The sequence below is a fragment of the Panthera uncia genome (assembly GCF_023721935.1).
Source record: "Panthera uncia isolate 11264 chromosome A3 unlocalized genomic scaffold, Puncia_PCG_1.0 HiC_scaffold_11, whole genome shotgun sequence".
In the NCBI taxonomy this organism is placed as follows: Eukaryota; Metazoa; Chordata; class Mammalia; order Carnivora; family Felidae; genus Panthera; species Panthera uncia.
Genome location: NW_026057578.1, coordinates 85,615,109 through 85,634,242, shown reverse-complemented (window position 1 = coordinate 85,634,242; position 19,134 = coordinate 85,615,109). Strand labels below are relative to the sequence as shown.

Here is a 19,134-nt window from a genome sequence, read left to right as displayed (position 1 = left end):
TCTCTGCTTTTGCCTCTGATTCTGGTCTCTGCTTTCTGGCTCCAGGCCACATAAACATGGGAAAGAGGTGCTCTGCCCACATACTATGCCTGGAACCCACCGAAGCCTAATCTGACTAATCTGGCTTTAGTCCTTATCTGGCCCCCCTTCTGACAGGAGAGGTTTAGACACCCAGAGTCCCAGACTTGCAGCTGGAGGACAAATACCAAAGCCATGTCCAAGGACGGGTGCCAACACTGAGGAACTCAGCCAATCCAGTCATCATGCAAGGAGCCAGAGACAAGTAATAAGATCCTGAGACAAGGTCAGGGAGCTGGGGAACATGAGAGTAAAGACCAGCAGGGAGAATGCTACAAATAGAAACTCCATCAACAGGGTCCCACATTCACACCTTAGGGTTTTCTAATTACATGTCTTTAAAGATATGCCTGCACATGTTTTACAGAATCATTTGGTTTTATCTGGCTTATTATTTTTTTACTAAATTTTCTTAATGTTTATTTACTTTTGAGAGAGGGAGAGATAGAGTGTGAGCAGGGGAAGAGCAGAGAGAGAGGGAGACACAGAGTCTGAAGCAGGCTCCAGGCTCTGAACTGTCAGCACAGAGCCTGATGCAGGGCTCAAACTCAGGAATGGCGAGATCATGACCTGAGCTGAAGTTGGATGCTTAACTGACTAAGCCACCCAGGTGCCCCTATCTGGATTACAAAAAACAAAAAACAAGCTCTTAATAAAAATCACCAGTCTCCTCCTTGGCCCTTGCAGCAACATTTTCCAACATTTTTACTGATTTTGTATGTATGTGTGTATGTACTTATTTCTTTTATATTATTCTCATATGTTAAAAATTTGGTTATATGTTTATTCTTAGAATTTTTTAAGTTTTAGACTATTTTGTCTATCACTTTTCTGCTTTGAAATATGGGGAATTAGTTTGATTATGCTACTGCCTACAGTATTAAAAAATGTACAAAGGACTTGTGTAGACATTTCTTCAAAGAGTCTGAAAAGATGCTCAACATCACCAGTAATTAAGACAATGCAAACCAAAACCACAACAAGATACCACTTCACACTCATTAGAATAGATATTACATATATATCTATATCTATACTATAGATATTATATTATAGAATCTATTATAGAATAGATATTACATATATATCTATATTACATATATATCTATATCCATATGTAATATAGATATATTCTAATATATATATTAGATATAATAATATAGATAATAATATAGATAATATAGATATATTCTAATATATATATATTCTAATATATATATATTATGTCATATATATATATGACTTAAGAAAATAACAAGTGTTGGTGAGGATGTGGAGAAATTGGAATCCTTGTGTACTGTTGGTAAAATAGTACAGCTGCTGTGGAAAACATGGAAGTTCCTCAAAAAATTAAATGTAGAACTACAATATGATCCAACAGTTTTGCTTCTAGCTATATACCCAAAAGAATCGAAAGCAGGGACTAGAACTGATACTTGTACACCAATGTTCATAGCAGCATTATTCACAAAAGTCAAATTTCATTGATGGATTAACAGATAAACAAAAGATTTAATGTATATGCAACAAAATACTAGTCAGCTTTAAAAGCGAGTGAAATTCTGCTATATGCTACAACATGGATGAACCTAAAGACATCATGGCTAATGAAATAAGCCAGGCCTAAAAGCACAAATATTATGATTCTGCTTATGGGAGGTACTTATAATAGTCAAATTCACAGACACACAAAGTAGAATGGTGATTTCCAGAGAACAGAAGAGGGGGCATAGGGAGTTATTATTTACTGGGTACAGAATTTCAGTTTCGGATGACGAAAACATTCTGGAGATGGATAGTGGTGATGTCTGCACAACAATGAATGTGCTTATGAATTGTAATGAACTGTATACTTAAAAGTGGTGAAAATGGTAAATTTCATGTTATGTGTTTTTTACCACGATAAAAGTAAAAGAGATACCCTTCAAGGATGAAGATTTATCACCATGACAGAAATGGAATGTGCAGGAAGGACTGGTGGACTCCTTTTGTTTTCCTCTCTCCAACTGACACCATCCCCTATAACTTTATGATTGATTATTGCCTACTCTCTCTCACTTTGGATGCCTATTTATTCTGCATGCCATTATCAGATACCCCCCTGGCTACCTCCCTCCTTCATTGTCTTTTGACCTCCATAATTTCTGATAGGAAGTCTGCTGTAATTCTTATCCTCCCCACCTCTGTATGCAAAGTACCTTTTTTCTCTGTCTACTTTTAAGATTTTCTCTTTATCGTTGGTGATACCCAGTCATAAAGTTATGAGCAGTGTCAGTGGTAGGGAGGGAAACAACAGAAGTCTACCAACACTTCCTCAGATCCCATTGCTATCCTGTAGTATATCTTCATCCTTGAAGAGTATTTCTGATTATGCAAGAACACCATATGGACTTGAGGACCCTGTTTTTCAAAGCTTTGAGATTATGTAGGTACCACTCTCACCAAACACCTGAGGGTCACCTTAAGGAAAGAAGCAGTGGAGGGTGGGGAAGTTATTTTGGAGTCAGATTTTTTTCCTAAAGAAGGTAAGTATTTCTTGTAGGATCCACTTACATTATTTAACCAAATCAAATTTAAACCAGAGCAGATGATCCTAAAATTATCTATACCTACAAACACAAGTTGGAAATACATGAAGCAGTATGATAGTGTTGTGCAATGTAGTGGCCCTGCTTACCAGCCTCCATTCCACTCCTCACATTATTCACATCCCTGTGCAATGCTATTTCCTCAAACAGCTCTTAAACTGACCATTCTACCTAAAATAGCCATTTCTTCAACCATTCTTTAACCTTTGCTTTATTTTTCTTTGTAGCACTTAATCACAACATGGCATTCTATTATTTATTGGTTACTTGTTTATTGTCAATCTCCTCCACTAGAGAATAAGCACCATGGTTCATTTTCATTGTCCTATTCATATCATATACCACAGCCTAGATCAGAGCCTGGAACATTATAGCATATGCTCAATAATATTTTTTGAATGAATTTATTTATGTATTAACTTTATTACATTATTTATATTAAATGTATGTTTAACACATTTAACTATTGTTATTTAATCTTACTTAAGTTTCCTTTTCATTTTTATCATCTATTACTCATTGTGTAATCACTTACTAAGCCTCTACTTTGTGTTACGTATATAGTTAGCATGAGAGGTGGGAAGAGACAAAGATGTATAAAGAAATCCCCCGCTTCCCGAAGGATAAAATTCAAAGTCCTTAGCAAGCAAAAATGGGACGCCCTAATTTAAGTGGGAAAAACGGTTTTATTTTTTTAAAAGCACTCCAGAAGTTAGGTTTGTTTCTAGAAATGCAAGAGAGTCTCTTTGCCCCTTCCAGCCCTTTCAAAGAGTCCAACTCCCCAACTTCCCGACGGCGAAGCGCGGCGCCAGCTTCTAACCCAACCTAGCTCAAAGCTCCTCCCTTGATAATGAACAGTTGGGGAAATCCCACTGAGGCCCGCCCCTTGCCCCTCCTTGCTAGATTGAATGGCTCAACCCGGTGGGAGGGGCCGCTGGTTCAGCCAATAGAAGGAAGCGCGAACAAGAGCCTGTGTAAACAAACCCAGCTGTGCTGAGCCTTGGGCTCCTCCCCCACGTGGGGGCCGGACGCACCCTTGGCCCAATGCCTATCCAGGACTAACGTAGCATCCTTTCAGCCAATCAGAGCCGGTGTCTCCCGAAAGGAGGCGCTCCACCCTGAGAGAAAGAACGAAGGGAGCAAAAAGACAGATGTTCATACCAATCGGAAGCTGGAACTTCTGAGAGAGTGGGCGGGAACTGCTTCACATTTAGACCAATAAGCACCACACATGCCCTTCTAGGTGAATGAGCGGCATCATCTTCAGTCCAATAGGCGAATGGGGCGGTGCCCAGCAACCAATGGCTTGGGTTCGGGGGCGGAGTAAATAGCCAGTGTGCTGTAAGAGATAACCTGGCGAGTGGCAGCGGCGCTTTTCCCGTGCTGTGGCTCGCTCACGCTTTGGTACTGGAGGCCAAGACTTTTGGCGACGGCGACCTCTGCGGCGACGGCTGAGGCTCTCGGAGGAGTGACGGAGTACGGTCTGGAGGAAGGGCTTCTGGTCAGCCCAGGTGGGCTCGGGCACCCGGGCTGCCGGGGAGGGGACCCGCGGTAAGCGCCGTTCTCCTGGCTCTGGGGGCGCCCTGCGCCTCCCTTTCCGCAGCCGTCTGGGCTGCGAGGGGCGACACGCGCCCGTCCGAGCTCCTGTGGGGAGGGTAAGACGGCCGGTCCCACGTCGCGGCCATACGCAAGGAAGGGGCGTCCGCGGGGGTTACCCTCTGCCCCTTGCGGTCGTTAGAGGGTCCTTAGTCCCTTTCTCCCCGCACAGGCACGCTATTCCTCCCCCGCCCCTCAACTTCCCTGAGCCTCCTCAGCCTCCTTCGGACTGAAGCGAGTCCCCTCACTACCCCAGCGCAACACCGCGAGGGAAAGTGACCAGTGCTGCATCCCCTGGTCCCCTCCCCAGGCGGGTACGGGGAGGAGTTGCACATTTTCACCCCTCCCCCATTCGCGGGCCTGGGTGCGTTATCTGTGTTTCTTCCACTCCCTCCACCTCCCGCTTTACCCCAGCTTTCGTTCTTAATACCTTATTTGAGTTAGGAACCTTGGCCACTTGTCTCTTGTCTTCCGTTCTGCGAGTGAGCCTTTCTTTACCCCTTCCACCACCTGAATTTCATCTACATCTCTCATGGAAACTAACATTTTCCACTTGCTCCTTCCAAGCAGCTGGAAGGTGAATGCAAGAGACGCAGGATACATAGTACAGGGAGCTTTGCAAGATTGGGAATTTTAATCAGTTTTGTTAACGGTAAACTGTTCTTGCCTTCCTTAAAATGGCATTCGATCATAATATCCTCTCTGGAATCTTTGTCCCAGGACAGTCCTGATGATAGTTTCTGGAAATGCAGGCGAGAAGGGTTTACTGGCCACAAGAAATTGAAAATGTCTTATTATTTTAAGTAGGCAGTTTGCATTATACTTTGGCTTAACTGGAGGGGCAGAGAGTTTGCAGTATAAGAGCCTGTCCATCCTCATTTATCATAAAATATACAACATGTTTTAGCTGTGTGGCTCAATGGGATTGATCACAACCAGACTATGGATGATATGGCATTGAATCTGTTTAAAAACAATATTCTCTATTCCCCACAGAGGATTTGTATTTACATTCATAGTATATCAGTTTGTGTTTTAATGATATTGGTTCTAGCCATATGTTTCTAGATAATAGCGCAAACTGTGTTGTGCCTAAATAAAATTATGCCAAGAAATTTATGGGGAAAAAGTAACTTGTCACTTTAGAGTTTTGAAAATATCAATTTACATATTGGACAGTAAGAGTTTTGTTTTGAGGAGATTGAAGTATTGGAATAAGCGTGATGGGCCCTTTAGGCTATGTGTGTATGAGAGAGAGTCTTCACATAAATTGGAATTGTTTTTCTTAGCTCACAGAGGTGAAATGTAAGCAGTTAGTTTAATATGTAAATTGTTTTTTGCAAGTTTTTGAAAAATTGCATATATATGTATATATATCACATATATATATTACAAATAAGGAAAACTATATATATATATATATATATATATATATATATATATATCCTTGTATTTTACTGTGGTAAGACTGTACCTTGTATACAGAGTGATTTAAAGGGAATCTTCACTCTGAGGAGGCAGCATTGTGTTGTCTAATAGACCATATGTTTGAGCCCTGTTAATAAATCACATGAAAGGGGGAAGATTTTAAAGCTTTTCTAACAAATGCCCAGGTATTGAGAACAATAAAAAGTATTAATTACAGAATTATTAGCAGCATTCATCAAAGAAAAGTCCTGGAAAAACTGCAGATCGATGGGTTGGTTACTATTATGCATTGGTATAGGCTGCGACTGAAAACCGAAGTTATATTTTGCAATCTTTTCAGGTGTATTTGTGCTTAGTAAATACTCGTTTGCAACTTTAAAGGCTTATGACTATGCTTTCTTCCTAGAGATTTTGTCTTTAAAGAGCTTACAGTTTAATGGAAGAGACACCTGTAAACCAAGAATTAAATGCAGAGGGAGAGGTTCTGCAGTGCAGGGTATATGTAGGACACAGAGGAGCACTGTGATCCGGTGTTCTGGCCTCATTGCCTGCTCTAGACTTTCTGATGTGCCTTTCCTAAACCAACCTGTTTATCTTACACACTTGGGTCTCTGTCTGTAGGTGCTGTTCCCGCTCCTTGAAAGCCTCTTCCACACCTCATATGCCTAGTGAGGTTCTATTGCAAAATCTCTTGAAGCCTGACACTGGCCTGCACTCCATCCAAATAATTGTTTGCTGTATCTTTCGGTTACTTTATTATAAATAAATACCTTTGATTTTCACTATTTGCAGTAATGTTGGTGTATAAAGCCACCTAGAACGCTAAATTGGCAAATACTGAACCACTGCTCCTAGGGAAAATATGTACATATACATCTTACATGGATTATAATCTTAGATCCTAAATACAGTTAAATTATATTTTCTGTATTTTACAAGAGAGGAAATGAGGTTCAGAAGTATTAAGTGACTTGCCTGAGGCCACCCTCTAACAGGTGCCAGAGTTAGAATTCAAACCCTGTCTGGTTGGACTCGGAGCCAGAACCTCTTGCAGTACACTGCACTGCCCCCTACCATCTGTGTCCTTTAGTCATCTCTGCGACACATGGAAATACAAATGCAGAGCACTCCCTAGTTCCACCTTAGTGTGTTTGAGGGCTGACTCAAAACTTTTGCACTTTGTGCATGTCTGTGGATGGCCAGGAAAGCACTGTGAGTATTGATTTCGTGGTTACAAAGAAATTTTAGCAAGTGAGATAATTCAAAAATACAGGATCCATAAAAAATGAGGATCAACTCCACTTGTAAATGACCTCTGGAGTCTGTTTCTTTTTTTTTTTGTTTATTTAACTTTTTATTTTTTAAAATTTACATCCAAATTAGTTAGCATATAGTGCAACAATGATTTCAGGAGTAGATTCCTTAATGCCCTTTACCCATTTAGCCCATCCCCCCCCACAACCCCTCCAGTAACCCTCAATTTGTTCTCCGTATTTATGAGTCTCTTCTGTTTTGCCCCCCCTCCCTGTTTTTCTATTATTTTTGTTTCCCTTCCCTTATGTTCCTCTGTTTTCTCTCTTAAAGTCCTCATATGAGTGAAGTCATATGATTTTTGTCTTTCTCTAATTTCACTTAGCATAATACCCTCCAGTTCCATCCACATAGTTGCAAATGGCAAGATTTCCTTCTTTTTGATTGCCGAGTAATACTCCATTGTATATATATACCACATCTTTATCCATTCATCCATCAATGGACATTTGGGCTCTTTCCATACTTTGGCTATTGTTGATAGTGCTGCTATAAACATGGCAGTGCATGTGTCTCTTTGAAACAGCACACCTGTATCCTATGGATAAATACCTAGTAGTGCAATTGCTGGGTCGTAGGGTAGTTCTATTTTTAGTCTTTTGAGGAACCTCCATACTGTTTTCCAGAGTGGCTGTACCAGCTTGCATTCCCATGGAGTCTGTTTCTTGATAACCCTTCTTGCAGTCCACTGTAGAATGTTCCTTTTCTCTGATAATTTGTTCACTTATTCATTTATTCAACAAATATTTATTAAGCACTTACTATAAGCTAGGCTTTTTTTATACTTTGGTGAACAAAGAGATTAAGCTCTTGCCCTTACTGATATTATATTTGAGTAAAAGAGATAGACACCTAACAGCTCAGGGAAGAGGTCCAGGTTGGAATGACAAATTAACTTGACCACCTCACATCCCCCAGCATATTGACTTACAGAACATTTCTGTTCTACTCTGTGCATAAACTCTTCCTTTTAGGTCTCTCTCTGTAGGGGCACCTGGGTGGCTCAGTCAGTTAAGCATCCAGTTTCAGCTCAGGTCATAATCTCACAGTTCGTGAGTTTGAGCCCCGCATTGGGCTCTGTGCTGACAGCTCAGAGCCTGGAGCCTGCTTCAGATTCTGTGTCTCCCTCTCTTTCCGCCTCTCTGCCACTCACAGTCTGTCTCTGTCTCTCTCTCAAAAATAAATAAACATTAAAAAAAAAAAAACCTTAAGTCTCCCTCCATTATCCTGTGTCAACTTGTACTTGTCATTAGTTGATTTTGAGGCCATTTACCCGTGTAACTGGCAGGATTTTCTAGAAGGTTCAGGCTGATTTGGTCTTTGATTTCTGGCTCTGCCAACTACCAACTGAGTGACTTTGGTCAAGTTGTAGAACTCTTAAGCCTGTTTCCTAATTTCAGAAGTGGTGATATGATGTGTTAGGCCCTTGTCAGTTAAAAGGAAGAAGCACATACATAGAATCCTAAGCAGGCTCCGCGTTGTCAGCAGAAGGCCTGATGTGGGGCTTGAACTCATGAACTGTGAGATCTTTACCTGAGCTGGTCAAGAGTTGAACGCTTAACCAGCTGAGCCACCCAGGTGCCCCCACATGTTACCTTTGATGATATGAGGGTTTACTGTAAATTTAAATGGGAAGTCATCTCAGCAGCCATATTGTCCCTTGGCCCTACTGCTTTCGAAGCTTTAAAAAATAATAACTGAGCAGTATTTAGAATAGGATTTGAGCTCTGGAGACCTTCCTTCTTTTACTTTGCTCACCCAACATTTGTATTTTCCAAGAGAGAAACTGATTGTATTGGTTTGTCACTTAAAATAGAGGACCCCTATTGGGTAGAATTTTTTTTTAATTTTTTTAATGTTTATTTATTTTTGAGACAGAGAGAGATAGAGCATGAGCATAGGAGGGGCAGAGAAAGAGGGAGACACAGAATCTGAAGCAGGCTCCAGGCTCTGAGCTGTCAGCACAGAGCCTGACTCAGGGCTCGAACTCACAAACCGTGAGATCATGACCTGAGCCAAAGTCGGACGCTTAACCGACTGAGCCACTCAGGCACCCCTGGGCAGAATTTTGAGCCAAGCCATGTCCTAGGTGATCTCTCTCTCAGGTTCAACCTGTAGATTGTCCTTAGTTAGGGCTCTGAGTGCTAGTCCAGTTGCTTGTGGCCCAAGAAGTAGGGTGGTTTCATGTATTATCTGTTGCACAGACCTCAGCAAATATAAAAAGAACCCCTTGGAGACAGTTTCTTCAGAAGACAGTTGAGAATATAGCAGTCCTTAGAGCTTTGTAGACATCTGTCTAATTCAAATACCTATCTAACGTGATCATTGATAATGTCTAATAAAGAACCTAACAAAGTAAACACATGTCGAATATTTCATAAATCTTCCTTTTGGTATTGCATTTAATATTATTATAGTGTGGTTATTTGTTCATATGGCTGTCTTCCTTACTAGGCTGTCAACTTCTTGAACATGGGGTCCACATTTTATCTTACATAGTAATAGGTGCACAAATATTTGACTTGAGAATTCCCCACTTTTCCTGAAAGGATGGGAGGATATGAAGGCTTCCCAAAGAAGGTATTGTTTAAACTGATTCTTAAAGTGTGAGTAGGAATGTTTTCCAGATGAATAAAACTGTATGACCAGCAGGGACCAGCAGGTGCAAAGGCCTAGAGATACAAACAAACAAAGATCACCTAAGGAAAAAACTGAATGGGCTTGGCTAGAAGACATGTCACAACTGAGTTTACTATGACTACTGTTGCTCAGTAATGGATGCAAGTTTTAGGGAGAGAGCATAATATTCTCAGGATGTTGGCAGGGTATCACTAACAGCTTAGAAATATAAGAATTGAATTCTGGGAAACTGTTATACCATAGTGACTTTATTTACTTCCATCATGAAGTTCATATGTGCCCCATACTGTTCAAAGTGCTGAAAATATAAACAAACTGATTCTCAAGAAGCTCACCATCTATCAAGAAGACAGATGGGTGAACTGATTTATCACATGTTAAGTGAGATAATAGAGATATAAATAAAAGCTGTCTAAACCAGCAGAAAGGAGTAGTTAGTAATATAGAGAGCACTGGGGAAGATTTCTCAAATGAGATAATATTTGAGCAAGGCTTTGGTGGGTGAAGAGGAAGGAGTTCACTAGACTGAACATAGAAACTTTTTAAAGAATTAATATTTTTGTGGTAGAAAAGATTTAAGAGCTATCCATGTTTGTCATATCTGTTGTGGGTGTACAGTTAATAACTATATTCAAGCGGTTTCTCTAAACACAAGATGTGAATAGTTATGCCATAGTAGAAGAATTTTTTGTTAAACTGGATTAAACAAAGGTTTCTGTGATGCAGGACTTCTCTAGAGCCTTTATTAATTAATGTCCTCTTAAATTATGGATCTCCAAAAGGGGTATATTGTATTTAACCATGGCCTTTCCTTTCCACCCACTCTGCAGCATATCTAATCATCTTTTGGAACAGAATTATATGAGACATATTTTGAGGAATGATGAATTAAAATGTACTTTAACAAACCAAGATTTATCAATCGTCTCCATGTGCATTGCAAAACAACCTGTATAATTTTATAGGAAAGAAGGAGAGATATTGAGGAGAAAGAATACATCTTAGTCAACTTATTGTCATCTTGGTCAGTAAGTCCCAAACTTAAAAAAAATGTTTTATATTCACATGTTTTATACCTCATGTTTCCATGAGGTATTTGGAGACCAGATTAGAGCAGGGCAAAGACAAAGGGTGTCTTGAAAGTAAGAATCTTCCAATGTGAGAGGATGTTACTTTTATCAGGCATTCATTTTGGGCCATATTAGATGTATATTTTGCCAGTTAGGTAATTTATTTATATGCATACTAACTCTGGAGTTTTGGGAGTTGTATGCTAATGTTCTCCCTTCAATAAGATCTGATTATATGAGCTTTAGGGGCTGAGGCCTTATACTGTGTAATTTTAATTCATCTGTCAAATTCTGATTATGTAATTAACTCCAAGTTATTGTTAAAATTAAGGAAGTAGCAATAATGTTTCTGATAGTGTACTGAATTTGCAGTCAGAAGATCTGGGTTTGAAATTTGTCTCTGCCAGGTTTCTATTTGAATGACCTTGAGCACAACTGCCTAACCATCTGTTGCCTCCTTTTCTGTTTTGATAGAATGAAAATACATAGGGTTAGTGTAAGAATTAAATGATGCACATAAGCGTACTTTAGAAACTCTGAAGCACTGTACAAATATAAGACAGACTAACGGAAAGTATCCAGCTTAATTTGAATTAACATTTTTTTAGTTTTTAATTTTATATTACAGAAATAGTACATTAATTCTGAAAAATTAGAAAGCATTGATGGGCAAAAATGGAGAAGGGGGAAGCTATAGAGCACTCATACTAAGATCCACCATACTGGGGCACCTGGGTGGCTCAGTCAGTTAAGCGTCTGACTTTGGCTCAGGACATGATCTTGGCTCTGTGCTGACAGCTCAGAGCTTGGAGCCTGTTTCGGATTCTGTGTCTCCCTCTCTCTCTGACCCTCGCCCGTTCATGCTCTGTCTCTCTCTGTCTCAAAAATAAATAAACGTTAAAAGAAATTTTAAGAACATCCACCATACTAAGGCAATGGTTCACATTTTGATGGGTATATTTTATACTTTTTGTGCACATTCATCATTTTTTTATAGAAATACGTGTTTTAGTCATTTTATTTTTATGAGATGAATCCCTAAGAGTACAATTGCTTGATTCACAGAATTGTTACATCTTTTGCTACATAATGCTATATATAATGAGAACTAGAAAAGGGGCTAACTTCTCAGTCTGGTAAATGTGTGACTTTGTAATCATCTAATATCTTGAACCATTTCATAAACTTCCTCAAAGGTACATTCAGAAATGAATTTGGTGTGTGTGTGTGTGTGTGTGTGGTAATGCTTGGCATTATTGTTTGTAATAGCATAATAGAAATGACTCTAGTGTTTGTCAGTAAGGAACTAGTTAAGTAACTCTGGTACATGCAAACCCTGGAATATTATACAGTCGTAGAAAAGTATGGGGAAGACTATGTACTGATGGAAAAGAGCTCTAAGATATATTGTGATTTTTAAAAAAGGGGCACAGTATGCAACCATGTATTTAGAATGCTGTTTTTTGTGCTGAGAGAGAAAGAAAGGTAGAGTAAGAATATGCATTCATATTTGCTTATAATTGCAAAAAGAAATCTGAAACGATATATAAGATACCAATGGAAGAAATACAAATGGAAATGGGATTTTGGCATATGCCTTTATGTATATTTAAAACATTTTTTTGAGGGGCGCCTGGGTGGCTCAGTCGGTTAAGCGTCCGACTTCGGCTCAGGTCATGATCTCACGGTCTGTGAGTTCGAGCCCTGTGTTGGGCTCTGTGCTGACAGCTCAGAGCCTGGAGCCTGTTTCAGATTCTGTGCCTCCCTCTCTCTCTGACCCTCCCCCATTCATGCTCTGTCTCTCTCTGTCTCAAAAATAAATAAACGTTAAAAAAAAAATTTTTTTTTAAATAAAAAAACAAAAAAACATTTTTTTGAATCGTGTTTGTGTTACCTTTTCAAAAAAATGAGTAGAGGGACACTTGGGTGGCTCAGTCAGTTAAGCATCCAACTTCAGCTCAGGTCATGATCTCATGGTTCATGGGTTCAAGCCCTGCATCAGGCCCTGTGCTGACAGCTCAGACCCTGGAGCTTGCTTCGGATTCTGTGTCTCCTTCTCTCTGCCCTTCCCCACTCACGCTCTGTCTCTCAAAAATAAACATTAAAAAAATTGAGTAGAATGAGTGAATGAAATGGAGTTATGAGAAAGAAGAGTCTGAGGATATCAGGTGAATACATAGCAATAGTAGCAAAGATTGGAAGAGTGGCCCCAAGAACGGTTTGGCAGGGTTGTTTTTTCTCCTTTTACTCAATTTTGTATATTTAAAAAATATGTGGAGCACAATAAAACAACTGAAATCAACGTTTCCAGGTGGTCACCCCATGGCTTAAGTAGCTGCTTTCTTTTTCATGTTCACTTGTAGTGTTTTTTAATGCATACATATGATTTTCAATTGTAATCATACTTTTCTTATTTTTTAGCTTACCTAATTATGTTTTTTCTGTGTTGCTCCTAGAGAACCTTCAAAAATAATGAAGGTAGGGGCAGCTTTGTCCAGTGCACATCCCGGAAGTGGGCTGCTAAACCTCACGGGGCAGGAATTCAAGCCCCATAGTCTACGTGTGACACACATACATGAGGAAAAATAAGAAAGAGATTTAAATATTTATAAACAAAAACATTCCTCCCTAATATAAAAGAAGCCGCACTCTTTTTTATAATAATTAGGAAACAAAATATGAAGAAAAATGGTCTGTAATTTTGCTACCCAAATGTTTTTATGCATTGCATAGAAACATTTTTTACGGTAGAATCATTGTGTGTGTGTGTGTGTGTGTGTGTGTGTGTGTGTGTATTTCTGACAACTATAGGGATGCTCATGTAGTTTTTTTCCTTTGCTTGTTAATATGAAAAAATACATTTTTATATTTCTTAATTTTAGACTATCCTTGCATTTCTGGACTGAACCCTATTTGATCAGGGTTTGGTTTTGCTTTGTTTTGTTTTTTAATTACTTGCTTGATTTTATTTACTCATGTTTTATTTAAAAGTGTATGGTTATAGCATGGAAATTGATCTGTGGTTTTTCTTTTGTGCTATTTTTGTTCTGTTTAATATGTTGAGCTACCTGTAAACTAATCATTAGAAGGCTTTCTTCATTTGTGCTCTGAAACAGTTCCATGGAAATTATCTGCTTTTTGAAAGTAGATGCTTTGTGAACTACAGACTGGTCTTGCCCCCTTCTTTAAAATGCAATATTAGGGGAAGTGAAGTTTTAACATAGTGATTTTAGTATAAACAAGAACAGAACAGTATGTAATTGCTTTTGTTTGATAGTGGTGTTCTTGGTGTCTTTTTATTACCACAGCTAATACTGAAATATTACACTCACCATCTGAGGGTTTACAGGGACATTTGTTTTAGTATCGAGCAGATGTGACTGTTTAGTTCTGCAGCCTTGCAGATATACAAAATGTGCCTCCCAGGGCTCTGCTTTATGCTCACTGAAAGCAATAAGTAATGCAGTGAAACTTTGCCTCGCTAGAATCTTTTAATGAATGGGGAGTTCTGGTTTAATTGTGTTAACTTGGAAGTATAAAGATGAAAAATCCTAAACTTTAATTCCCTGTTGAATACAGTTCTAAGATGTAGCAAATAATTCCACTTCTCTTCTCTAGTAAGCTTGATATATTCAGACCTAGATGATGTTTTATTACATAATTCTTGAAGTGTCTGAGGCTTACATTATGAAAATTCTTTTTTGGAACTTTAGATATAAGAAGATGTAAAAGTGGCTTTGTGTGAAATCAAGCTGGATGGTAACTGATGCTTATTAAGTATACATTTTCAACTAAATCTCAGATTGCAGTGTGCTTTTTTATTTAGCTCCCAAAAATAAAATACATTGGGTTGAGGGTAGGAGTTTCGAGGAGATTATGTCTTTTAATTGGATGTCTTCATTTCATATCAAGATAGAATATATAGTACCCCTGGCTTTGGACCAACAGAGGAATCACATTTTTTTTTTTTTTTTTTTTTTTTTTGCTGTACTGGCAGTGGTTCTCACAACTTGAGCCTGCTTCAGAATTACCTGGAGGGCTTATTTCAACACAGATCACTGGGTCCCATCCAGGGTTTCTGATTCAGCAGGTCTGAGGTGGGGCCTGAGAATTTGCATTTCTAGCAAGTTCCCAAGTATTAATGACGCTGTTGGGCCTGGGACTAAATTTTGGGAACCACTGCTGTATGCTAACTAAATACTAGAATTCTAGCTCTAGAAGAAAGCTGAATTTGGTTTGGGAGTATAAGAAGTACATAGGTTATGGAGCAAATCCTGAAAGATTCACCCCTCTTGCTGCCAGCATAGTGTTGAATTCAGGTAATCGGCCATACACAGGGACATAAAATAATTCTTGTTTCATGATTGAAGCCCTAGACAAATATCAAATGAGAGATGTTTCATTTGCAAAGCTTAGAGAATAAGGGATTCTGGTCAAATAGGATTTAGTGATTAACCCCATGAGAATAGGAATTATTTATGTGTCATTTTTGTGTCCCTCATCATTTATTTAGCCTTACTTGTTAATTTTTTTTTAACTGGGACAAAACTTTGATTGCTTATTGAAAGTTTTGTGTGTTTTTAAAGATGTTAGCTATGTTTATTCTTACAATTACTATACTATTACTATACTACTATTTTTTAAAGATAGTAACAAGAGAATAAGAGAAATTTTTTCCCCAAAAAAGAAATTATTGGAATGAGTTGTTATCTTATTGGAATGTTGGAGAATATAGCCTGCTGCACAAAACATCAAGCATGCTGTGGATTTTCAGTTGTTTTCGTTATTTGTCATTATGTTGTTTGATGTAATATTACTAATTTTTGTAATCCCCCTAAGGAAAAATGAAAGTCAAAATCATAGACCTGGAGCGACAGCTGGACAGAGAAGACAGCTATGAAGGAATAGGTAGATACACACACACACACACACACACACACACACATACACATATACACATACATGTATAAATACATATTCATACACACATATATTTTTTAAATAATTTTTTTTCAGCAAAGACAAATGTACCTGTGCTGAATTTAGGCATCACTGAATCTTTGAGTTGAAGAGAAAGAAACTCTGGAAGCCACACCTTTTCACAGAGTTTTGCTTCAGCAGGCTTTTCTCACTTGTCTACTACCTAATTTCTGTTGTTCCACTGCTAACAGCCTCAGTTTGCAAGTTGACCAGCTGGTCCAGCATTGACTATGGAGGAATAACTGGTATTACAAACAGTGGGTTCGGCAGACTCCCTATTTGGAAACATTTCTGTTTTGTTCCCCTTACTCCCTCAGAAAAGAAGTGGGGTGAGGAAAAGAAAGGTAGACGTAGATCCTATAGACTAGACCAGTGGTTCTGAAGCTGGTCAGAGACACCAGAGACATCAGAGACAACCCACAAGCTTTCTAAAATTCAGTATAAATATGGCTCACCCCTAGACCTTCTCCTGCGATGGAGCCTGAGGGACTACATTTTTAATAATTTCCTGATTTTTTTGTCGCCAGCTGAACTCTATGCCTCTGACCAGAACAGTGTTGGTCTCCAGTAAATTTCCATCCGACTGTGGTGAAATAAGAAAAATTAGGACCACATAGTGTTTGTCATAAAGTTAAATTTATTCAATTTTTTTTTTAATTTTTTTTTTTAATGTTTATTTATTTTTGAGACAGAGAGAGAGCATGAACAGGGGAGGGGCAGAGAGAGAGGGAGACACAGAATCTGAAACGGGCTCCAGGCTCCGAGCGGTCAGCACAGAGCCCGATGCGGGGCTCGAACTCGTGGACTGTGAGATCATGACCTGAGCTGAAGTCGGCCGCTTAACCGACTGAGCCACCCAGGCGCCCCTAAATTTATTCAATTTAAAGAATTGTCTTTTGCATTGAATTAAGGCCTTCCTGTGTTCTTTGGTGTTGAAAATATCCTTTTGTAAAATGATGCTAAGGATATTTTTACCATCCTTAGTTTAAAAAAATTGCAATTCTATGTCATCTTCAAAATATTTTTTAAAATTTACTGGCCTATGAGATCCTGAAGACTAAGCACCTCTGATCTAATCATTCTTGGAAATTGTTTTTAAGATACTTTGGAATACAAATCCATAGAGGATCAAAAACTTTTGGCTAGATGAGTTTCAGAATTCAGAATTTTTCAAATTTTAGAGAGATGCTTTCTCTGTGTGTTACGTAATGCCCCCGTGATCTATTGCAGCACCCTTAGTCACACACATTAGTATTTCTGAGCAAAACAGGAGTATTCACACTAAGTGGGATAAATGTAGGCTATGTATAGCTTCACATCAGTTCAAGTCTTAATGTCATCTGAGTTTTGACATAAAGCATATGGAAAATTTTTAGCTTCTAGAACTTTTTGGATTTTGGAATTGTGCATGAGGAATTATATACATGTTTGGGAGTCTGCTTTCTCATCCTAAAAGGGCTGGCAAGCTTCAGATTAAGTGGAGCTTTGTATGTTTATGGTAGAGAACATAATTTATTATACCAGCATTACTTTGTTCATATTTTCCTTCCAAAGACCTAGTCCTTTTGTTAAATAGCATTTTTCTTCAGCCTGGTTTCCCTACTCCCATTAGCAATATTTGAGGAAAATCAGAGTTTGATATCATAAGCATTCTGGAGCTAAAGTGGGAAGTGCAAGAGTATTAAGGAAGTAGCTAAGAGCGTGAACCTTGGGAATAGGAAGACCTGAACTTAAGCCCGGATTCTGGCCCTGACTACATTATCCCTTAGGCAAGGTGTTTAATTTCTGAATGGTGGGGAATTTATCTGAAAAGCAGGGATAATATCAGCACCTATCTCATAGGATTGTTGTGAACATTAAAGAGAGAACATTAGTGAAGTACTTAGAACAGCTGTTATTTTATTCTTGTCTTTTCCCCTTGTATTTGGATGGATTACTTGTTTCCTCCTTGTAACTTGATTGTCCTGTGGTGCCCTTTTATTCCCTTAGACGCCTGGGAAAACTCGTTCAAGTACTTTCCCAATTCACGACTAATTTCTACTCTGCCTTTACAATATAGATGTCAAATTCTGTCTCTTCAGTGGTTTCCACACCAAAAACTCCATCAGCTCCTAAGCTTTTTTTTAATGTTTATTTATTTTTGAGAGAGAGAGGGGGAGAGAGAGAGCCAGGGAGGGGCAGAGAGAGAGGGAAACATGAATCTGAAGCAGGCTTCAAGAACTGTCCTTCTACCGCAAATTAATTTTCAAGGAGTTTCTCTACCCAAAATGGTACCTTTCCTGAAAAGACTTCTAGTGAATACAGTTTTCTCAACCTCATTATGTATGTATTTAGAGTGGTTGTCTCCTTTCTTCCCACTTTGTTGTGGCAGACAATTTTTTTTTCCAAAAATATATCAGATAAAATGAGCATGTGGTCCCTTTTGGTGATATTTGTTGAGAATCCATGGTATGAATTTCTTCCAATTTAGATAATTGCATGATGGCAAGCTTTTATGCCTAGCCTACAGCTCTTGAGAAGACTATTATAACCACCTGCTGTTATTAAATGCTAAAATAGTAAACAAGAGCATATAAAAATATTTCCTAGAATAGAAGTAGGGATTTTTTTCCCCCTCAAGAGTAATTTAACCTGTCAAAAACAGATTCTTGAGTTATGTTGTCACTGGCTGTGGGGAATATCTGTTAATACTCAATGAAGAATGCTCAACCACAGATCATAGCCCCTAAGCACATGGGTCTCCTTCCTAGGAAATGAGATTTAGAATACAGCATTCTGAAAATGACAGTCAAATTATTTATTGAGGACCTGATGGGCACACAGAGGCATGCTAGAAGCTGTAAAGACTTGATTCTTGCCCTCAAAAATGTCTAAGGGTATAAATAGACTGTTCCCCAAACAAATGAATAATGCTTACGTGAGTATATGTATAATCATATGTAAAATGGGGGTGGAAATAGGGGAGATTTTAGGCAGAGATTATATTCAGGTTTCTACAGTGGCATTTCTGATACTATGCACAGATTGTATTCAGGTTTCCATACTGGTATTTTGATATTACTCTGCATTTAAAAGACAAGTTAAAGCATCATCAGATTAGTCTAAGACATTTAGAGGCCTTTATAATAGCGTATATCTATCCGGAGCTGGCTGGATATGGAGAATTCAGGGTCCCTATAATGACCACCATTTGATGTTATCCTGGGAGGACAGTTGATGGCCTTTACCTGGGGAAGTGGAACTTGAAGGCAGACCTCTGGGGTTCAGAGAACTTACCACTGACTGTAGGCAAGTCTGTTGATTCTACCTTAGAAGTGACTTTAAATGCTTTATGGAGTGCATTTTATGTCTGTTCTAGACATTTCCAATTGGATAATATCACAGGCATCCTTGAGGTATTGTTTCAAAAAATTTGTGGGTTGTTAACAGGTGTTAGATTAAAA

At 38.7% G+C, this 19,134-nt stretch overlaps 1 protein-coding gene across 4 annotated transcripts in view; it reads left to right on the top strand.

Moving 5' to 3' along the window:
- The first annotated feature begins 3,672 nt into the window (after window positions 1-3,672).
- Window positions 3,673-19,134, top strand: part of PAIP2B (poly(A) binding protein interacting protein 2B) — a 32,345-nt gene continuing 16,883 nt past the window's right edge. Inside the window, exon 1 of one of the 4 annotated variants that reach the window (XM_049651662.1) lies at window positions 3,673-3,909. The gene's annotated coding sequence lies outside the window, so the exon portion shown is untranslated. The other 3 variants (XM_049651658.1, XM_049651661.1, XM_049651659.1) reach the window with 3 other exon arrangements.